Consider the following 22,983-nt stretch of genomic DNA (forward strand, 5'->3'; position numbering starts at 1 on the left):
GACATCACTGTGCCATCAGCCCCCATTCAGGACTCTTATTGGGCCTTCGCCCAGCCCTGTGCAACCAGATTACATATATCCTGTGCACACTTTCCCCAGACCATGGAACACTGTGGGAGCTGATTCTGAGAAAACATGCATAGGATAGCTGTTGAAAAGGTAAAGGGACCCCTGACCATTAGGTCCAGTCGTGGCCGACTCTGGGGTTGCGGTGCTCATCTCGCTTTATTGGCCGAGGGAGCCGATGTACAGCTTCCGGGTCATGTGGCCAGCATGACTAAGCCGCTTCTGGCGAACCAGAGCAGCGCACGGAAACGCTGTTTACCTTCCCGCCGAAGTGGTACCTATTTATCTACTTGCACTTTGAGGTGCTTTCGAACTGCTAGGTTGGCAGGAGCAGGGACCGAGTAATGGGAGCTCACCCCGTCGCGGGGATTCAAACTGCCGACCTGATCGGCAAGTCCTAGGCTCTGTGGTTTAACCCACAGCGCCACCCATGCAAACAATTCCTTCACAGGCATCAGAACTTCCCCTCTGTACTAAAAGGAGGGACGAGGCCTTGGTTAAAGGTTAGGTCGGGCAGAGATAATTAGTTTAATATTCCCTTTTACTTCTGTTACTCTGGAGGCAATTGTCAGAATCTATATTCATTTATTTGTGCATCAGATTTTATTACCTGCCCCTCATCCCAGTCCCCAGGGCGGATCACAACAGTAGAACGTCGCATTATAAAAACAGATAAAACATTGCAGGAACCAAACAAGTAAAACCCGTTCCAAATGGAAGGAAGCAATGCACTCACCAAGTGGAAGGGTGTCCGTCTGCCTCCCAGACAGCGCATATGATTCCTTGATTTCAAAGGGGGAAACAACCATCAGCGTAATAGCAAGGAGCAATTGCTTGCAGTGGTTTGAGGAAGGGGTAGGGCAGAGATTCAGGCTGCTGTGTGAGCCTTGTTAGTCTGTGGCTTCACTACACACCTTGGTCCAAGTCTCTTAGGCTGCATGTTTGAACCCCAAACTGCGCATAAGCACCTGGCTCCTAGAAGCTGCTACTGCCATTGTGGTGTAGTGCAGTATTAGAAACTGACATATGAAATCTAGAAGCTAAATGGCACCTTAATCCTAAATTTTGTTGTTGTTGTTTAGTCGTGTCCGACTCTTCGTGACCCCATGGACCAAAGCACGCCAGGCACTCCTGTCTTCCACTGCCTCCTGCAGTTTGGTCAAACTCATGCTGGTAGCTTCGAGAACACTGTTCAACCATCTCGTCCTCTTTCGTCCCCTTCTTGTGCCCTCCATCTTTCCCAACATCAGGGTCTTTTCCAGGGAGTCTTCTCTTCTCATGAGGTGGCCAAAGTATTGGAGCCTCAGCTTCAGGATCTGTCCTTCCAGTGAGCACTCAGGGCTGATTTCCTTCAGAATGGAGAGGTTTGATTTTCTTGCAGTCCATGGGACTCTCAAGAGTCTCCTCCAACACCATAGGATGGATTAATTAATTAATTAATTAATTAGGGAGGCACAACAAAATATCTAGGCATGCTTTTTCTTTAATAGCAAGGTATGTTCATTTTTCACATGGTCCAATGGCTTTAATGCTTTAAATCTCCCAAAACATAGTCATTTACCCCTTTGAGATTCAAAGCTTTGTCCAGCTCAGCTGGTAGAGCATGAGACTCTTAATCTCAGGGTTCCAAGTTTGAGCTCCACCTTGGGCAAAATATTCCTGCCTTGTGGGAAGTTGGGCTTGATGGCCCTTGTGGTCCTCTACACTTCTATGATTCTATGATTCCAACTGCTTCCTCACCTAGAAAAAGCATTAGCCTAGGACAGGGTTTCCCAAACTTTGGTCTCCAGCTGTTTGGGGACTACAATTTCCATAATCCCTTACCGCTGGTCCTGCCAACTAAGGGTGAAGGGAGTTGTAGTCCAAAAACAGCTGGAGAACCAAGTTTGGGAAACCTTGGCCTAGGAGATACCTGTCGGCGAGGATTTGTACAAGTATAAGAACTCTATGTCAAGATTGCTTTGTGCGAAAACTATATTTCAGTTGTGTCTTCTTCACTTTGCATCACAAAAGAGCACTCCTCTGCTTAGGGCACCTGTCTATCCAGAACTCAATTTAATCTTTTCTCCTTAGAGGATGTTTGAAATTATGAGCTAAGAGAGAGGCAGTGAAGAGCGTACATTGCTCCTGGGAAATGCAATCTTATACTGGCATCAGCAACTTATCTACAGTGCAACAGGAAAGTCCTTTTCCAGGGTGGAGGAATGCTAGGTCTCAGCATTCAAGTCAGGATAGGGCCCAAAGGGAGAGGTTGGGGTAGACCAGGTGTCACCAGTCTTCTGATCTCAGCCTCTGATTGTGGGTCTTCCCCTGTTAGCATGGTAGAAGAATGTGCAAGGATACTATATATCTCCGTTCTCAAAATGCAAGGTGACTCATCCTGGTCTTAAATCTCTCCCTGGCTCCCTGACTCATCTGTCTGGGATCCTGATTTCCACTTAAACCCTGCCCTATTCCTGTGGAGTTTTTCTTGATGATATAAAATACGGTTGGAGCCCAAGGTCTACATGATAACACTGTGTATTCCTTCCTCAGCAGGGATTTCAATTAAAATAACTTACTGAAATGACTTTTGCCCTGAAATAGGGGATTTCATACATCTCCCTTTATCAGTGCTATTACTATTTCAGTAGCATTTTCATATACAGGAGCTTCACGGTTCTCCATTTTAGCCTACGACAACTCCCTGAGATAGCTTCGGGCAGTCTTCGCCAACTGGGTGTGATGCTTTTGGGACTACAACTCCCATCAGCCCAAGACTGATGAAATATACATTAAACATCTGGAGGGCACCCTGTGACATATTTAAATAAGGAGAGTGTTTATTTCAGGAAACAGAATGAGAGCAGCAGAGAATGAGTCAGGCAGAAGAGAAAAGCAAGGAAAACGATAATGTTAATTAAGCGCTGTGAAATCCGGCAAAGCTCTCTGTGCACAGCTGTGTGAGGGGTTTGAATTACTCAGGCGGGAGAGCGCACGGGAGCAAAATGTGGAGGTGAGGAAGATCCGGCAAGGGAGAGGTTGGGCACACGTGCAGGATGCAGAGGAAATAGCAGAACATCTGGAGAACCTGCTGAATCACACCAAAGGTCTATCTCGTCTGGCACTCTGTTGTCACAAGGGCCCATGGGAATCCCAGAAGCAGACCTGAGGACACCTGAGCTCTCCCCTCTTGCAGCTCCTGGCAGCTGGTATTCAGAGACGTACTGCCTCTTAACAGTGGAGATGGAGCATATAGCCATCAGGGCTTGTAGCCAGGAATAACCTCGTTCTCCACAAAGTTGTCTACTATTCCTCTAAAGCCATCCTTTAAAGCTACCTCTTGTGGAAGCAAATTCCATCATCTTCTGAAGGAGGCTTGTGGGCTGTAGGTTGCTTGAGGGGTTATGGGTAAAGCCAAGAACACGAGAGCTGCCTTTTTGAACCAGCGGGAAAAATAAATCTAGTTCCTGCTTTTGGTTTCTGTCAGAAGAGTCAGCTCAGTGCCTCTGGCAACTCACAGGCAGGGCTGATCAGAGTCAAGATCATAACAGTGAACTTTCGGCCCACTTTGAGCAGTCACAAATGTCCTCACTTTTTATTATAATAATATTTTATTCTTTTTTCCAAATGGAAAGTTACATTTGTTACTCAACAATTACATTCCGATTTGACAGAACTAGTGGCTTCCCGCTCACCCAACGTCGATGTTTGCAACCCAAATTATGTACAATTGCATTTTAAGGTTCTGTCGTATCTAATTTCATCCTCTTTAACATGTTTCTTAATATAGTCTGCTATTTTCTTACACTTCAAGCCATGCTGTGATCTTTGCATGGGGGAAAATCACTTTTTGTATAGACTAGAAAGACTTTCTAGTCTTCTTTAAAAGATTCTAAATTTGTATCTTTTATTGGTGCCGCCAACTTTCCCTTCTCTGCAAAACATTTGGTACAAAGGTTCTCCTTGGGTCGGTCAGAAGCCCAAACTGAAAACTGTAGGTACTACAGTTTTCAAGGCACTCTTCTCAAAACCATGTACATCCTTTGAGAAGAATGACATCACAGATCTCGATGACGCAGGCCTTACTTATCTTGATGCGTTTCGGGTATAGGACGTGCGGTACAAACCGAACCTGCTGTGCAAAGCTACAGAAGTTAAATAACAGTGCCATTCTATATGTGCATATTTCATTGTTGTTGCATTTATGCAACAACTCCAAGGAGCGCAAGATGATGTACATGGCTCTCCACCTCCCCATTTTGTGCTCACAACAACCCTGTGAAGTAGGTTAAGACTGAGAGATGGTGGCAGGCCCAAGGCCACCCAGTGAACTAGGTGGCTGAGTGGGGATTTGCGCCGTGGTCTCCCAGGTTCAGCACACTAATCGCCACACTACAGTGGCTGTATACATCTATTCAGAAGCAAAGCCCATTGAGTTCAATGAGATTGGCTCCCAGGAAAGTGTGTATAGGATTGCAGCCTAAAAAGACGTTGATACCCATAGATCAGGACGGGTGGCTCATACATTGCAAGTTAGCAATTAATTGGATTTTGACTGTCAATTTAGGCTGTATAAACATTACCAGTTTAAAACACTGCTAGGTTCTTCTCTATCTCCATTTGGATCAAACCCGATTTGGAAATGCACACACATCAAAACGCAATATTTCCTAGGAAATAACAAGATAGATAATGGATTGTGGCTAATGCGGTGTGCTCACCGCTTCCTAAATCCACTGGGTGACTGGATGCAGATTAAGTGGAGGTGTGTACACAGCCATGAACTGGAAATACCAAACACGTCCATGCTAAAGTATTAGAGAAATATATAATACAATTCATATCATATCAAGAACATTTATTTTCTTTCGTGCTTGCCTTCTGGTTCAAGCAACAGTCCTCTGTGCTTTAGATTGCCCTCCCCTTCAAAAGTCAACATCCTGCTGGGAGCTGTTCAAAAGTTCTTGTGGATCCCCGAAATTCAGAATAGACAGGGCTAGATCTGAAGATACCATTAGGGAGACAAAAGGGATGTCTTCATTGTGCGATCAGCAGAGCACGGGTATGAATTGATTCAAGACCATGAAGAGATCCAAGCACTGATAAGACAATTCTGCAGGACATAGACAGATGGGGAGGGTGTGCCATTGAAATTTTCCATAACTTTGGGAGCAGGACTTTCTTGTAAGGAGGGGGGGCATGGCATCCCCCATGCCTTCCAACCACTAGGAAGTCCTACCACATTTGAGATTTATCAGCATCTTAATGCCTGTGCCTTCAGCAAGTATCTCTAGCTTTACTAATAGAAGGGTTGCTCTGCTGGTTTTGTGCTTTCTAAGAGCTCTGCGAAGGCCAGATGGCATTGGAGACGCAGACATAGCTTATTACTGGCTGTTACACACACACACACACACACACACACACACACACACACACAGCCTCCTTACTTTGTCCCTCCAGGCTTTTGTGTAACTTGAACCTCCACCAGCATCACGCCTTTGAAACGTAATGAAGGATCTGCTTTAACCCACTTCCTGCACTTTGGTACCGAAAGACTGCAATGCAGGCATTGCTGAATGTACAGCAGCCTAGCACAGTGACATCTATCTGTATCCCCTACCCCCCCCCCAACATTCATCCTAAGAACCGGCGAGACATGAAAGCTTCCTTTTAGAATTTTAAATACCAGATGGCTCTGTTAAAAGTACTGCTTCGCTCGCTTGCCGCTAATCATAGGGGCAACGTTGTTGGGGTTTTTTGCTGAGCATGCTTCTTACTTGACAATGCTCTTCTGGAAAGTGTAACCAGAAGCTAGTGAACTGGGAGCTGGGGGAAAGCCAGGCTGGTTCTTGCACAAAAGGTCTGTGGGGATCTCTCCAGTGCTGGCAAACCCACTGGTCTCTGGGGGCACATCGCTGTGGACGGAAGCATCCCCTTATAAGCTCAAAGAAGTGTGAGGAAGTGTAGCGTTGCAGAGCTGAGTTTCCCAAATGGTGGGTCACATGCGAGTCTTTATGGCCCAATCAGCACATGGCTGGCTATGGAAGCTGGAAAACAAAACACATTTCCCTCTAAACGCCGCAAAGTGCACGCTCCCTTAAGTCTAAGGCCCAGTGTAGCAAGAAATTAACCGGCTGCTGCCTGAAACATCAACGCACTAGCTTCTGGGGCTGCGTCATATAGAGTTTATTGCCCTTGCATTATTAACAATAGAAATTGCCCATTGTGTGTTGAACATGGGCTAGCTTCTCGGAGAGAGAGGAGCCCTGCCAGAAAATAAAAGGCAATCAACCCTGCGCACAATATATGAGCACGATAATCATCCAAATGGGAGCCAATTTGCAAGAATCATCCGTAAGCTTCGTTCCAGAGCTGGGAAATGCAGTCTGCTCTGTTAATCATTCCCAGCTCTGCCATCTTTCATGGCAATTGGCCCTTGAAATGGCTATTAACCCAAAAGTCAGAGGTGGAGAATCCAGAGGAATTAAAATCACTTATCCCACCCCAACACATCCCCAATTCAGCTTTCCCCAAACTGGTGCCTCCAAATGTTGTTGGGCTACAACTCTCATCAGCCCCCAGCCAGTATGGCTAATGGTCTGTTGGTTGTGGGGAAGGCTGTTGTATGCAAATTTTAAACAATCCCCTTTTTGCAACTGAATATGAAAAGCCATGAAGAAGAAGAGAGTTTGGATTTGATATCCTGCTTTATCACTACCCAAAGGAGTCTCAAAGCAGCTAACATTCTCCTTTCCCTTCCTCCGCCACAACAAACACTCTGTGAGGTGAGTGAGGCTGAGAGACTTCAGAGAAGTGACTGGCCCAAGGTCACCCAGCAGCTGCATGTGGAGGAGCAGGGAAGCGAACCCGGTTCACCAGATTACAAGTCCATCGCTCTTAACCACTACACCACAGCCCGGACACTGAAGTCCAACTCCGAGGACCTTCTGGTGGTTCCCTCATTGCAAAAAGTAAAGTTACAGGGAACCAGACAGAGGGCCTTCTCGGTAGTGACACCGTCCCTGTGGAACGCCCTCCCATCAGATGTCAAGGAGATAAAGAAGTACACAACTTTTAGAATACATCCAAAGGCAGCCCTGTATCGGGAAGTTTTTAATGTTTGACGTTTTACTATATTTGTATGTGTGCTGGAAGCCGCCCAGAGCGGCTGGAGCAACCCAGTCAGATGGGCGGGGCATTATTATTATTATTATTATTATTATTATTATTATTATTATTATAGTTCAATGGTGGAGCAACTTCTTTGCATGCCCAAAGGTCCCAGGTTCAATCCTTGGCATCTCCAAGTAGAGAAAGGACTTCCCTGTCTGAAACCCTGGAGAGCAGCTGCCAGACTGAGTAGGCAGTATTGAGCTACATGGACCAGTGGCCTGACTCAGGGAAGTTTCCAATGTTCCTTGAAAAACTGCTATCTAATTCTCTACTCTGTATGACAATCATTGGCTATCACCCTACCTGTAGATCTAGATCTACATAAAGACATACACTTTTATTCTTTTCTTCAGAGATGACTCACATACTCTCTCATCCAGGGGTCAGCAACATTTTTCAGCCGTGGGCCAGTCCACCGTCCCTCAGACCATGTGGGGGCCGGACTATATTTTTTTGGGGGGGGGGATGAACGAATTCCTATGTCCCACAAATAACCCAGAGATGCATTTTAAATAAAAGCACACATTCTACTCATGTAACAACATGCTGATTCCTGGACCATCCGTGGGCCAGACTGAGAAGGTGATTGGGCCACATCCGGCCCACGGGCCTTAGGTTGCCTACCCCTGCATCCATAGAGCTCCCTTGGTTATCAGTGCATTATCTTTTGGGAAGTGAGTTGGCCAGCCCATCTGTATCCGGCCGTCTGCCCATCGGCTGTTTTCCCTGAGTGTTTCTCAAGCAGGAAGCATTCTTCACCAATACCTTGCTAAACTTTGTTCCTAGCTGCTCTGGGGGCTGCTGCCAAATTCCCCCAAACTCTCATATTTAAAAGTTAAGAATAGGTTGCCTCGGAAATGCATTGCACAAACTGCGCAGCAGGTGAGCAGAAAAAGGTATTTCACCATCTGACGCAGTATCAAGGATTAAAAGATCTCCAGGGGAACAGGCGCGGCGTCTGGCTGGGACTTCGGTGGCTTATTATGCTACAAGAGAGTGTCCTGCACGCTCACTTTCCTAAGTCCTGCTGCAGGTTGGCTGCCATGGATTGCGCTTAGTTCTGTTGTGAGTTGTGTGTGTCGAGGTGGCGGTGGGAAAGAGAAGCAAGTGGGCTCTCAGCTCCTGTTGGGTTGAAATTCCAGCAAGATCCTCCCCTTTTAGGTGCCTCTTTCGCTCAAAATAGCTGAGCGGCTGGCAGTGAGCTCCAGGAGGGAACACGGCAGCTGTTGTGAAATACTGGAGAGGCCGAAGGGTCAGGGAGTTGGGAGTCTGACTGGTCCAAAGGGCAGCTCTGGCCCATCTTGGATTCCTTGTGACACGTCAGGGGTTGTATGAAGGGCAGAGCTACATTCCAGGCTTAGAAACAGCCTAAGGCCCTGGACAAGTCGGCAGCTTAAAACACAGCAAGGTGTCCCCCACCCCACTGTCGACATGCAGAGGGCTGAGACATGTTGCTGTACACACCAGAGAAAGGGCGGAGATGTCTTCATCCAATGCACATTACCTGTTCAGCTTCCCCACCCCCAACTCCTATTCCTAAAGTTGTCACCTGCATATGTACAGTCATCTCCCCACATGCAACAGTTGAGTCAAATGTACACACCTCTGCTTAACTGCCTTGGGCGGGGGGAAACCTGAGCTAGTATGTGCATATATACAGTAGACGCTCGGGTTGCAAATGTGATCTGTGTGGGATGCACGTTCACAACCCGCAGTGTTCACAACCCGCGCCTGCGCATCTGCTCAGGCGCTTCTGTGCATAGCGCAATTTAGTGCTTCTGCACATGCACAACCGCTGAAACCCAGAAGTAACCTTTTCTAGTACTTCTGGGATTTGGCGGTCCACAATCCGAAAAACCACAACCTGAAGCGGCTGTAACCTGAGGTATGACTGTATGTGTGTGTAGATAAATAGATGATAGATAGATACAGTGGTACCTTGGGTTAAGAACTTAATTCGTTCCAGAGGTCCGTTCTTAACCTGAAACAGTTCTTAACCTGAAGCACCACTTTAGCTAATGGGGCCTCCCGCTGCCGCTGTGCAATTTCTGTTCTCATCGTGAAGCAAAGTTCTTAACCCGAGATACTATTTCTGGGTTAACGGAGTCTGTAACCTGAAGCGTCCGTAACCTGAAGCGTCTATAACCCAAGGTACCACTGTAGATGATAGATAGATATAGATAGATGATAGATAGATGATAGACAGATAGACAGATAGACAGATGATTGATTGATTGATTGATTGATTGAATATAGATATAGATATAGATATATAGATATAGATATGATAGATAGATGATAGATAGATAGATAGATAGATAGATAGATAGATAGAGATAGAGATAGAGAGATAGAGAGATAGATTGATGATAGATATAGATATAGATAGATAAATAGATAGATAGATAGATGATAGATAGATAGATGATAGATATAGATAGATAGATAGATAGATAGATAGATAGATAGATAGAGATAGATATAGATAGATATAGATAGATAGATAGATAGATAGATAGATAGATAGATAGATAGATAGACAGACAGAGGTAGATGATAGACCAAGACTGACAACCTTTAGATTTCAGTCCGTCTTCTGCTTTTTTAGAAGTTAGATGGGGGGCTGAAGGAAGGAAGATATGTCTTGATGCCAGCACAAACGCATGAACGCTAACCCATCTTACAGTCCCCATCATGTGCCGTTTCTGCTGCTGCAGCTGACGAAATTTATTTTCCAGTGCAATTACACTTTCACAATTTACCTGCAGCTGAAAGAAGAACACCCTCCTCTTCTTTAAGTCAGTGCCTGGCAGGCGAAATGAATTCAGGACACAGAGCAAACAGAGAAGGTCCTTTGGCAAGGTGGAGGGCAGGAAAGAGAGAGAAAGAGAGAGAGAGGGGAATGCAGGCAGTGTGAAGGCAGGGGTGTTCTATAGGTATACATTTTCTTTATAAAGGCTGGAGGGCATGGAAAGGGAGGTCTGCTAAAATACCATTCCTTGATGGATACCTGCTCCCTGCCTCCTTGGCCCTTCCTCCACTTTGTGCTAGAACACTTCCCCGTGCTAAAGCTTAGCTGAGAGAGGATTCCAACCAGCCTGGCAGCAGCTGCTGCTGCTATGGGAAAATTTGTCCTTGACTAACAACAACAACAACAGAGGCATCTGGCCATGGGCTGCAGCTTCTGCCAGCAATATATGCTGAATCATCACCAAAGGCGACCAGGACACACGCTGTTTCCTTAAGATTATTTCTTTCCACAGCTCAGGTTTATTTTCTAAGAGCCTGACCCTGGCTTGCACCTAAACACTTTGGCACCAGATTGTAAATTCCAGGAGAGTTCCACAAATGCCATCAAGGGCTGCCCGCTGTGCCAGGAGTTCTCCACGTCCAACTAGACCCTTGGAATGGCAAGGGAGCATTTGCTACGCGGCCATTTCCAGAGCCCTTCGTCACAGCACACAAATGAGCACAGGAAGCTGTGATTTTCTGATCAGATTACTGGCCCGTCGGACCCTGTTCTGACAGCACTGACTCTTCATGGCCTCAGGTAGAGGTCTTTCCCACTTGCTAAATTGCTAGCCTTTTAGCCAGAGATGCTGAGGGTGCAACTTGGGACCTTCTGCACTGAGGAACCCAAGGGTACCGTTTCATCAGGAATGTGGTGGTTCCTCAGAGCCTAAAATGTCGTGCTGTTGTCCAAGCAAAGGATTTACCATATTTTTCGCTCTATAAGACGCACCAGACCACAAGATGCACCTAGTTTTTGGAGGAGTAAAACAAGAAAAAAAATATTCTGAATCTCAGAAGCCAGAACAGCAAGAAGGATCGCTGCACAGTGAAAGCAGCAATCCCTCTTGCTGTTCTAGCTTCTGGGATAGCTGCGCAGCCTGCATTCGCTTCATAAGACGCACACACATTTCCCCTTAGTTTTTAGGAGGAAAAAAGTGAGTCTTATAGAGCAAAAAATACGGTATTTCTCATCAGTGTCTCACTTCCAATGTAATCAGTTGGCAGGAGCAAGCCAGGAGGAAAGCACACCAAGCAAGCTCGAGTTAACTCTTTATTAGCAAAGCAAGGTCTGTGTCAGGTGGTCTAATGAGCACAACAATCCAGGTCTTGCCCTCCAGGAAGCAGTTGCAGAGACTAAAAGTTGCTGCCTGCCCACAACCAGCTATGTCTCCTCCTTTCCAGGGTTTTTCCAAGCAATCAGAGACTGTGCATACATGCCTGCCTTTGCTTCTCCCACTTCATGCCTCTCTTGGTTCTGGGAGACTGGGGACGGGGAGGAAAGCCTGTCGCAGCAGGAGTGAGAGTGACACACCCGTGACTCTTCACAAGCCTGATCCATTTTTGCCTTTTGGCCTCCTTCCTCTCCTGCTTCAGCCTGTGCCTCTCATTCTGGCCTTCTCTCTGCCACAGACTCTCCCCACTCACTAAGCCCTGTTACCTCTTCAGCTTCCATCACCTCCTCTGGCTCCGAGCCTTCTTCCCTTGGGGGTTCCCTACCTGGTTCCTCCCATCATTCCTCAGCCTCCAATCAGTCCATGACATCAATTAAGCTGCTCAAATACCTCAGTACTTTAGTAACTGTGATATTTTGAAGGTATTCAAGAGACAGCACAATTTTTTGCTTAAACAGGCAGAGACCAAATGTTCAGAAAATGATCTCCAGCATATTGCTATACAGTGGTACCTCGGGTTACATACGCTTCAGGTTAAAGACTCTGCTAACCCAGAAATATTACCTCGGGTTAAGAACTTTGCTTCAGGATGAGAACAGAAATCGTGCTCCGGCAGCGCGGCAGCAGCAGGAGGCCCCATTAGCTAAAGTGGTGCTTCAGGTTAAGAACAGTTTCAGGTTAAGAACAGACCTGCAGAATGAATTAAGTTCTTAACCCAAGGTACCACTGTAATGTGATTCTATAACAGTTTTCCATACTAGCCAAAATGCATTGAAGAACCCACTGGTATTGTAAGTTGTGCCAGGTCCTTTGAGACAACTATCCAAAGCCCTGCTTGGCCATCTCCTTTCTGCAGAACTGGAACGAGAAACCAGTGGCCCTTTTGACTCCAACTCCCATCAGCCCCGGTCAGCATTGCCAGTAGTCAGGGACAATGGGATCTGAAGTCCAGCAATATCTGGAGGACCAAAGCTTCCCCATCTCTGCCATAAGGTAATTTATTACCCTAGAGCAGTGTTTCCCAACCTTTTTTGGGCAAAGGCACACTTGTTTCATGAAAAAAAATCTCGAGGCACACCACCATTACAGCCCCGTGACGTCAGCGCGCAGCGTCACGCCGGGAGGGACATGAATTGCTAGCAAATTACATAATCACCTCCTTGAGGGCTGGCTCATCTTCTCCGAAGGCAGAACCCCATTAATTAACAGCACAGACTCACACCATAGCCAAGACCAGGGGGGAAAACCTCAGTCATGCACAGTCATGCACATGTGGGGGCTAAATGAGGACGAAGACCGGGCAGAGAGCAGGGTTCAAATCACCCCACCTGGCCAGGACAATCCCTGGGTGCTCCCTTGGGCCACTCGCCTGACCCACCTCGCAGGGCTGTTGTTGCGAGGATAACACGGGGAGAACCACGCGCGCCCCCGGGAGCTCCTCGGAGGAGAAAGCGGGCGATGAATGCAATGCATGAAATATATGAGAGGCGACCAGGTTTTGCAGGTGAGGGGCCCCCGCCAGCCTCCGCTTCCAACACCCGGCGCAACGACGCCGAAGTTTCCCCCCGGGCTCGGCTCGGGGAGCAGCGCTGCTCCTTCCCGGCTCCCCTTCTAGTGACGGCGCCCCAATCGAAAATTTGACTTTAAAAAAAAAAATCTTTCGAATTTTTTAATTTTTCCCGCGGCACACCAGGCAATATCTCGCAGCACACTAGTGTGCCACGGAACAGTGGTTGGGAAACACTGCCCTAGAGGGCTGTGTTCCTCAATTCCAGGCTGCTTGATACTACTACTGTTTTTGAGGAGTATCCTCCAGCCCATGACCTTGGGCATGCTGGTGACCCCCCAAAAAGAGAAGCTGTGGGAAAGAGAGATGAATTGTAAGAGAGGACATCTTGCGTCATCCTGATGCCCTTCTTCAGCAGCACAATTTTCCATCTCTCCTTGTAGATTTTTCACAGCTGTCTGCTGGCATGATGCCCTTCTAAAGCCAAAATTAGCCAACATCCACATTTCCTTTCTTGGCTCAGTCTAGCACTACAATTCTGTTGTGGCTTAACAATGTCTGTTTATTTGTTGGTGCTTTTCAGTACATGGAGAGTTTCACCTGTGGGATGAGTTTGGGAACTTCTTGTACCTGGGCAGGGCGCTTTTTTCAGCCGGAACTCACCAAAACTCAGTTTTGGTATCTCTCAGGTGGATGCCATTGCCATTTGAAGAGAAGAAGGAAGTGTTCATGATGAGTCCAGGCATCTCTTTTTTCTAGAAAAATAGCACTACCTGGGAGCAAGACAGAGCTGGCTGAGCTTGGCAGCTTCGTGTGGGCTAATTACCACTTCCACTGCAAGCTTTTCCATTCTGAATCGTTCTTGTCCAAGCCAAGTCTTCCAAGAAACCACCCCATTTGTGTAAACAAAAAACCCTGAGTACGATTTAATCTACCTCTTGCAAATGAGTAGAAAACAGATGTCAAGCTCTGTGTATATAATGAAATATGTCCTTTTTGTTGCACTGCAATATGTCACTTGATGGGTGGTAAACCAACGCCCGTCGCTTGCGTCACCACCATATCTGCCATCAAAATGTCCATTATTGTGCAGATGTGGGATGAAGAGAGCATATGCACTTGCCCCACATTTTATGGGACAGTCTCAGAAAATTCAGTTGTTAGATGTGCGCTTTCCTGGCAAGATTCATATACCTTTAAAAGGCTGCATGCCAAAAAGAAATTCAGCAGATGAAGCTTTTATCATTGCATCTCCAAGCCAGGCAATGGGCTTAATCCAGGCATAGGCAAACTCGGCCTTCCAGATGTTTTGGGACTACAACTCCCATCATCCCTAGCTAACAGGACCATTGGTCAGGGATGATGGGAGTTGTAGTCCCAAAACATCTGGAGGGCCGAGTTTGCCTATGCCTGGCTTAATCCAACACAGTTAGGCATCTCTGCTGAGCTTGCTTGTTTCAATGAGCTTCAGCATGCTTAAACTGTGTGGGGTTTAGGCCAAAGTTTCACCTCTAAATTTCAGCTTGCCACACAGTAGTAAAAGTGTAGGGGCTCTTTTAGCAACAAATGGACAATACTTCTTGAAAGATATGTTTTCCTTCTACATACAGAGCATACCAAACCACAGCTTTGCATCCACAATTATTTATCACATACTGTCAGGGAACTGCCATCGGAGCATCAGGTGGTGGAGGGACTCAGGGAGGAAGAAAGAGACTCAACAGCTGAAGCAGGGACCAGCAGGGGGAGGAGTGGGTCTCTGAGGGAATGCGAGCAGGAGGGAGGGCTCAGGGAAGCTTCCAGCGAGAACAGTGGGGAGGTATCTGAGTCTCCCATAGGGAGACCCACACCTCGCCGGAAACTGTCACGCCGTGAGTCCAGGAGACGCGTTTCCGTTAAGGAGCTCCTTTGCTGGAAACGCTTCCGCAGACAGCCACTGTCGGACTCTACTAGTGACTAGAGCAGACATGTCTGAGGAGCTCCGTCACACACGGAGGTTTGTGGGGTCGCACAAACTCTGAGGGAGCACGTTTTTTTACGCACAAGCAGCTAATCAATCCCTAACTGCAGTCCGACAGTCTCTGTACGCTGCCTGTGCAAGAGAAAGCATCATGAGCGAACCAACCGGAACCGGAGGAGCGGGGGCTGGAGCTGGTCCAAGCTTGGAAGATAGATACCGAGCGTTGGAGGTCCAACTGGCGCTGCAGACGGCGAGGCTGGAGGAGAGAAGGGCTCAGGATGCAGACAAGAAGGGGAGAGCCACTCAATTCCCCAGAAAGGTACCAGGATTGGTGCAAAAATTTGGGGGGGACCCCAAGGATTACCATGCCTTTAGGACAGAGATGCAATATGCCATTAATGTGCAGTTCGATGAGTTCCCTGATGAGGAATCGCGAGTTGCTTTCGTAATTGGGCATCTTGAGAAAGGGGCGAGAGACTGGGTTCGACCCCTAATGGCAACGCACAATGACATACTAAAGGACACGAGGAAGTTCTTTCGTGCAATGGATATCATGTTTTCCAGCGATATTGAGGAAGGGGCGGTGCGCAGACAGCTAATGGCTTGTAAGCAGGGAAGTCGATCTGTCCGTGAGTACTGGACTGAGTTTACTATGCTGATTCACAGACTGAGTTGGGATTTATCGGCGGCACCCATTCAAATGCTATTTGAAGAAGGTCTTTCTTCGGAGGTGAAAGACGAGCTGTCACGGAGCCCCAGGGCGGAGTCTATGGATCAGCTGACCAAATCTGCGCTGACCATAGGAGCGCGGCAGGAGGCAAGAGCCTTGGAGAGGCGGGAAGGGAGAGGGGAACGTTGGAAGGAGTTCCGCATTCCAGACATTCCTGAGCCAGCTTTCCCGCCGGCAGAGCCGATGGAAATCGGAACAGCGCGCGCGCGCGCATTTTCAAAAACCAGCGAGGGGGCTAAGAAGGAGGGAAAGGGCCCCCGGAAATGCTATCTCTGCCAACAGCCAGGCCACTTTGCCAGAGTCTGCCCCCAGAGGAAGGAATGGCAAGGGATGGTGGGAGCTGTTGAGGGGGGAGAACAGGGGGGAACGGAGCAGGTAAAAGCCAACGCCTGGTTGCCACAATCGGGGCACTGCAGCCAGGCCAAAGAGCAGTGAAAGTGCCCGTGCCAGAAGCTCCTCGACCTGCTCTAGTGATTGAAGTGTCGCTAGAGCTGCAAAATGGGCACCCCCTAAAAATAAAGGCGCTATTGGACTCAGGCAGCTCCTGCAATTTTATGAGCAAGGAGTTTGCTGCTGAACACCAGATACAGACTATCCCTTTAAGCAACCCCCTGCAGGTGACCACGATTGATGGCAGGGAGTTGTTGGGAGGAGGAGTCAGCTTGCAGACTGTCCCAATGATAATGAGGGTGGCAAGGCACACAGAACTGATAGCGTTTAATGTGGCCACCCTGGGAGGCGCTCCCATTATTTTGGGAATGAGCTGGCTAGCTCTACATGATCCGCTGGTTGGCTGGCATCAAAGAGTGGTGTCCTTTGGTTCAGCACATTGCTTAGAACACTGCAAAGGGGAAAAGGGTTCAGCAGGGGCCCAAGCCACCCTAGCAGGGACTGAAGTAATGGAGAAGGTGAAGGTACCACCACAGTATGCAGATCTCAGCGACGTGTTCAGCGAGAAGGAAGCTGACCAACTACCACCTCATAGACCCTTTGATTGCCAGATCAATTTACTCCCTGGAGCACAGCTTCCCGTGGGCAAGTTGTATGCCATGTCAGACAGAGAAATGCAGGAGTTGCGAGGGTTTATTGACAAGAACCTGAAGAGAGGCTTCATCAGAGAGTCCAAAGCAGCAGGGGGTAGCCCAGTGTTCTTTGTGGACAAAAAAAACGCGGACAAGCCGAGACTTGTATGCGATTTTAGGAGGTTAAATGCAGTGACTGAACCGGTGGCTTTCCCTATGCCCAGAATTGATGATATTTTGACCAGGGTGAGGAAGGGAAAGATTTTTACAAAGCTGGATCTAAGGGGGGCGTACAACCTGATACGCATAAGGAAAGGGGATGAATGGAAAACCACCATGTTTACCCCTTTGGGGGCATTTGAATACCTCGTTATGCCATTTGGATTACAAGCAGGCTCAGCGTGTTTTCAATCTTTTATGAACCACGTACTGGGCCCTTTGCTCTACAAGAATTGCGTTGCTTTCCTAGATGATGTGTTGGTGTATTCGGAGAATGAGGAGCAACATGTGAGAGACGTCAGAGAAGTGTTGAGCAGACTGCAAGCCAACAGGCTGTGGGTCAAACTGGAGAAGTGTCGGTTCCATACCAAGGAGGTGGAATTCCTGGGGTACCGCCTGTCAGACAAGGGATTGGCCATGGATCCCGGCAAGGTACAGGCAGTGCTGGAATGGAAAACACCCAAAACCAAGAAGGATGTGCAGAGGTTCCTAGGGTTTGGAAACTTTTATCGTAAGTTCATCCGCAACTTCGCCCATCTGACGGCGCCCATCACTGACTGTCTCAGCAGTAAAAAGAAGTTTGTATGGACGGCGGAGGCGGAGCGAGCGTTTGAGGAGCTGAAAAGGGCCTTCGCCTCTGAAGAACAACTTCTGCATGTGGATTTACGAAAGAAGCTAAGGGTTGAAACAGACGCATCTGACAGAGCCATAGGGGCGGTGCTTCTTCTGCAGCCGGGGAAGGAGGAGTCAGAGTGGCGACCGTGTGCCTTCTTTTCGCGAAAGCTGAACAAATCCGAGAGGAACTACACGGTGTACGACCGAGAACTTCTTGCTATTCATGAGGCGTTCCGGAGATGGAGGCATCTGCTAGTTGGTGCACAACATAAGGTGCAAGTGTGCACGGACCATAAAAATCTAGAGTATTGGAGAACTGCGCGAGTGCTCAACCAAAGGCAGTTGAGATGGGCCCAGGAGTTCTCCAAATTTAACTTTGAGATTTGTTACGTGCCAGGCCCAGAGAATGTTAGGGCGGACGCTCTCTCACGCAAACCTGAATATTTGGAGGGGGAGGGAGCACCCGAAGAAACCCATATCATTCCAGAGGACCGCTGGGTGTGTGGGGCGACTTTGGTGGGGCAAAGGGAATTGGTAGAGGGTACGGTGCAGGATGCATACGCCCAGGACAAACTCAGGGATCTCAGGAGGGAGGAAGACAAATCTGGTGGTTTTGAGGAGAGAAACGGGGCATTGTATTATAAGGGAGCGTTATATATACCTGAAGGGGAATTGAGGGAGAAGGTACTCAAGCAGCTGCACGATAGCCCCACAGCAGGGCATTTTGGGCAACACAAGACCATGTGGCTGGTTACCAGGGAATTTTGGTGGCCCAAGGTCAGGGAAGATGTGCGGGAGTATGTGAGAGGGTGTGAACAATGCCAAAGAGCCAAGGGGGAGAGGCGGGCGCCGGCTGGTTTATTAGAACCACTGCCCACACCTGAAAGACCGTGGGAAGCAGTGGCAATAGATTTCATGACTGATCTGCCAAGGTCTAGAGGGAAAACAGCCATCATGGTTGTAGTAGACCTGTTAACTAAAATGGCCCACTTTATAGCCTGCTCACATGCGGTCACAGCAGAAGAAACAGCCAAATTGTTTGTAGAGAATGTGTTTCGGTTGCATGGCGCCCCCTTGAGGGTGGTTTCAGACCGAGGGAAACAATTTACTTCCAGGTTCTGGAGGAAGCTCATGAGCTTACTGCATGTAGAGGTTAATTTTTCAACGGCCCGTCATCCAGAAACCAACGGGCAGGCGGAAAGAGCAAATGGGGTTCTCCAACAATATTTGAGGTGTTATGTTAATGACAGAGAGAATGATTGGGTGGAGAAGCTGGCGTTGGCAGAATTTGCCTACAACAATGCAGAGAACGTGTCCACGGGGATGAGCCCCTTTTTGGCTAATCACGGGTGCCATCCCAGAGCCTTCCCAGGGGGGGAGGGGGAGAACTGGAGCGTTCCAGCTGCAGAACAGTTCGTTGAAGAAATGGAAGCGATCCATCGCCAGCTCCAACTCAACTTAAACAGGGCTAAGGAGGAATATAAGAGGCAGGCAGACAAAAACCGAAGGGAAGGTGAAAGCATCAGGGTGGGGGACCAGGTGTGGCTGTCAACCCAAGGGTTGCCGTTCAAAGGAGGTTGTAAGAAATTAAGACCCAAAAGGCTGGGTCCGTTTGAAGTCATGCAGCAGGTCAATCCAGTGGCTTTCAGGCTCCGGTTACCGAACCACATGAAGCTGCACCCAGTTTTTCACAGGTCGTTGCTGTCACCGTATAGAGGAGACAGTGAAGGGAGGGTCACTAGGGGACCAGCAATGGAGGAAAGGAACACAGCTACCATGTAGCGGAGATCCTCGATTCCAGGTGGAAGGGAGATCAAGTAGAGTATTTGGTAATGTGGGAAGGGGAACCGGAGTCGGAAAACACCTGGGTTAGGGCAGAGGATGTCAATGACGAAGTTTTAATAGAGACCTTTCATCAGAGGTTCCCACGTAAACCTCAGCCTGTAGCGAGGTTCCGAAGGGAATACTTTGCCACCACCGACGAGGAAGAGGAGTTGGAGGGGTTCCCAGATTCTGAAGAGGAAGAGGATTCAGCGAGCCAGGACGACGATCGATGGAGGGAATTGTTCGAGACGTCGGAAGATGAGGAAGATTCGTTTCGGGGTTTTAGCCCTTCACCTCCCAGGGGAGAGGAAATGGGAGGGGGTGAGGGGGGCCCTGGAGGGGAGGTGGATGTCAGGGAACTGCCATCGGAGCATCAGGTGGTGGAGGGACTCAGGGAGGAAGAAAGAGACTCAACAGCTGAAGCAGGGACCAGCAGGGGGAGGAGTGGGTCTCTGAGGGAATGCGAGCAGGAGGGAGGGCTCAGGGAAGCTTCCAGCGAGAACAGTGGGGAGGTATCTGAGTCTCCCATAGGGAGACCCACACCTCGCCGGAAACTGTCACGCCGTGAGTCCAGGAGACGCGTTTCCGTTAAGGAGCTCCTTTGCTGGAAACGCTTCCGCAGACAGCCACTGTCGGACTCTACTAGTGACTAGAGCAGACATGTCTGAGGAGCTCCGTCACACACGGAGGTTTGTGGGGTCGCACAAACTCTGAGGGAGCACGTTTTTTTACGCACAAGCAGCTAATCAATCCCTAACACATACCTTCCAAATAACTTGGGAAGCCACAGTGCTTCAGAGCATCCTTGGGTGCTTCCAGACTGCTGCCCTTTTCAGGTCAGAGTCAATAATGCATCCTCAAATTCAGGTTATAAAATTATAGCCTTGCACAACGAACCCCCACCCAAAAGATAGGACCTTTTGTGATAAGGAAAGTGATGGGGAGAGGCATTGAAAAGTGTGGGCTAATACGTGCTTTGATACTGTGTCATCTAACCGCCCCACAAACAAATTGGAACGAATGCTCATTAAATAGCCAGCACCATCTCATCTCCCTGCAAACAAATCAGGATGAAAGTTTGAGAAATAGGTTGTCTGAACCACCCCACACCCTTTGAAGTAGATCAGGGTGACACAGGGATGAGCTCCCATTGCTCAGTCCCTGCTCCTGCCAACCTAGCAGTCCAAAAGCATGTCAAAGTACAAGTAGATAAATAGGTACCACTCCGGCGGGAAGGTAAACGGCCTTTCCATGCGCTGTTCTGATTCGCCAGAAGCGGCTTAGTCATGCTGGCCACATGACCCAGAAGCTGTACGCTGGCTCCCTTGGCCAATAAAGCAAGATGAGCGCCGCAACCCCAGAGTTGGTCACGACTGGACCTAATGGTAAGGGGTCCCTTTACCTTTTTACCCCTATCTGAGGGGTGCACTGTACAATTTGTTTGGATGTATGCACGAAAACCGCAAAAGCATTAACACAACAACGGAGAACTATCATCAGGGGATGCTTGGATTGACTGCACACCCAGATGTCCTGCCAATTCAAGTAATCTACAGAGCTGCATTGGGGACCCTTTTTCAGCCCAAAGGAAGTTTTTTCCATCTTGGCCCATTCTCCAGGGTCTGGGTACCAGCCATGTGTGTGCCCAAAGCAGTGTAATCAATCCCTGACCAAGAGAATGTGTCACAGTCTTGAACAGAGCAAGCCACTGCTCTAGGCATAAATCTGTCAGTTTCATGGATTAAGGAGAAGTGAAATCTACATAGCATCAGCCATCCCAGTTATATTCCCTAATAAATCTGATGGGGCAGGGAGTTCCTTTACCAATGGCATTAAGTGGGAAGTTCCAGTAGATCGTAACCCATTAATGTACGTGATGTGTGGTTTTCTACAATGGCTCCATCGCTATTTGCTTGAACATTTCGCTGTCCTTGCCATATTTAATCACTTAAGCCTCGTCTGGCTTAGTCTCCGCTTCCTTCTTTACTGCTCATCCTTAACCTACTTCACTTCAGAGCTATTCTGCACAGAGGTTTACACCCTCGATGCCACAACAGGACCGCAAGACAAGTACAAGCAACCCTTAGTTTTTCCATTTACTCTGTTTTCAGTTCTCATCCGTCAGTCCCGCATTGTGAAGCTGAATCAATACGAAAAGCCGCCAAAGAGGCTAAATCCGTCTGTTCTGCAAGTTCTCTAGGGGTGCAGAAAAACATGGTTTAATGGAGAATTAACAGTGGGAAAGCCTGGTCTGGGTTTGGAGGATTATTCAACCAGATTACAATAAGATTCTTAAAAGGGGATTTAGGCTTGAAAAAGTGGGACACTGAGCCCATCAAGTACTTGCTTTCAGGGGGAGATTGAGACAAGCTGGGGAGTTAGGGGAGGGGGGCTTTGTGCAAATGCACAGTGCGTGTTTTCGGGGGCGTAAAACCGCAGCTCATCCCAATGTGTCAAATTTGTACACCCCACACAAATTCTTGAGCCAGAACTGGGGCTACCTTCTTTCAGGGTTGTAATTTTTTTGTGGGCACATGCAGCTATTGGGATGGCTCCAACCAAGCTGTGCTCAGAGTAGACGCCCTGAAATTAATGGAACTTAGTCTGATTTCACACTCTTGAATGTGACTAACGGTGGATGCAATCCTTTGGACTCCTTTCCTCTATGCTGCGTTTGCGGTGAAGCAGATCTCTCCTACCTGACAGATGCTCACACTACGTGATGACACTTGTTAGCCTGTGAAAATGGCGCAGGGTTTTGGGAGGATGGAAATGATTCACTGGTATGACTGTTGCCAGGATATCAGAAGGCAGCACATGTGAGTGAGGGCCGGTGTGCATTCAAGTGCAATGCTTTGCCCCATGCTTCAAGAAGCAGGAACATAAGTCTTTTCCCAGAATGGTCAGCTCTGGCTCTTGTTGAAGCTTGTATTTCTGAGTCAGGGTCTCCAGGCAGCTGCCTGCTTCCAGATCTTCTGTCGCCAAGGTGGAACCACGGGGGTGGCACAGCAACCAGCCAGCCAGCTGCACATATTCTATCTTCAGGCTTAATTAAACAGCACCACATCCTCACAGAGAGGCCTGTTTGCTGAGCACGCTGAAGGAGAGGGGAAGGGGGCAGCTGCAAGGGAAAACAAACAAAGACTCCAGCAGATCAACAGGCCATTATGCAGCCAGCTAGAGATTGCACAATAAGGACACGGATGGAAAAGTAGGAGAGGGTAGCACAGCCACGAAATGGGCAATAGGTTCCAATAACAAGCAGCACTGATGTTGCTACAAAACAGTCCCCGTTTAAAAGAAGAAGAAGAAAAAAAAGAAAACCACCACTTCCAGCTATGTGACTTTGGCCTTCTCAACATCCCCATGGAAATGTGTTCCATAAGCAAAGATTTGTTTATTTATAGCCTGCTCTCACCCAAAGGAAATGATAGGCATGTATGAGGTGCTTAGTTCAGGCAGGATTTCAAGCCCCATTGATTTCAGTGGGAGGGGTTTAAACACATGCTTAAATCTGCTATGAGAAGAAATGAGCCTTAAAGAAGCTAAATGATAGGTGGGTTGTACCTGAGTCCAACGTTTCTATACATTTGGGGATGTTGGACACCTCTTAAAATATGGTAACTGAATTTTGCATGGCAGTTCCTGAGATCAAGGAGCAGACGTTTGCCAATGTTTGGATATAACGGGACACTATTTTG

Source organism: Podarcis liolepis (genome assembly GCF_965112155.1).
Source record: "Podarcis liolepis genome assembly, chromosome: 2".
NCBI lineage: Eukaryota > Metazoa > Chordata > Lepidosauria > Squamata > Lacertidae > Podarcis > Podarcis liolepis.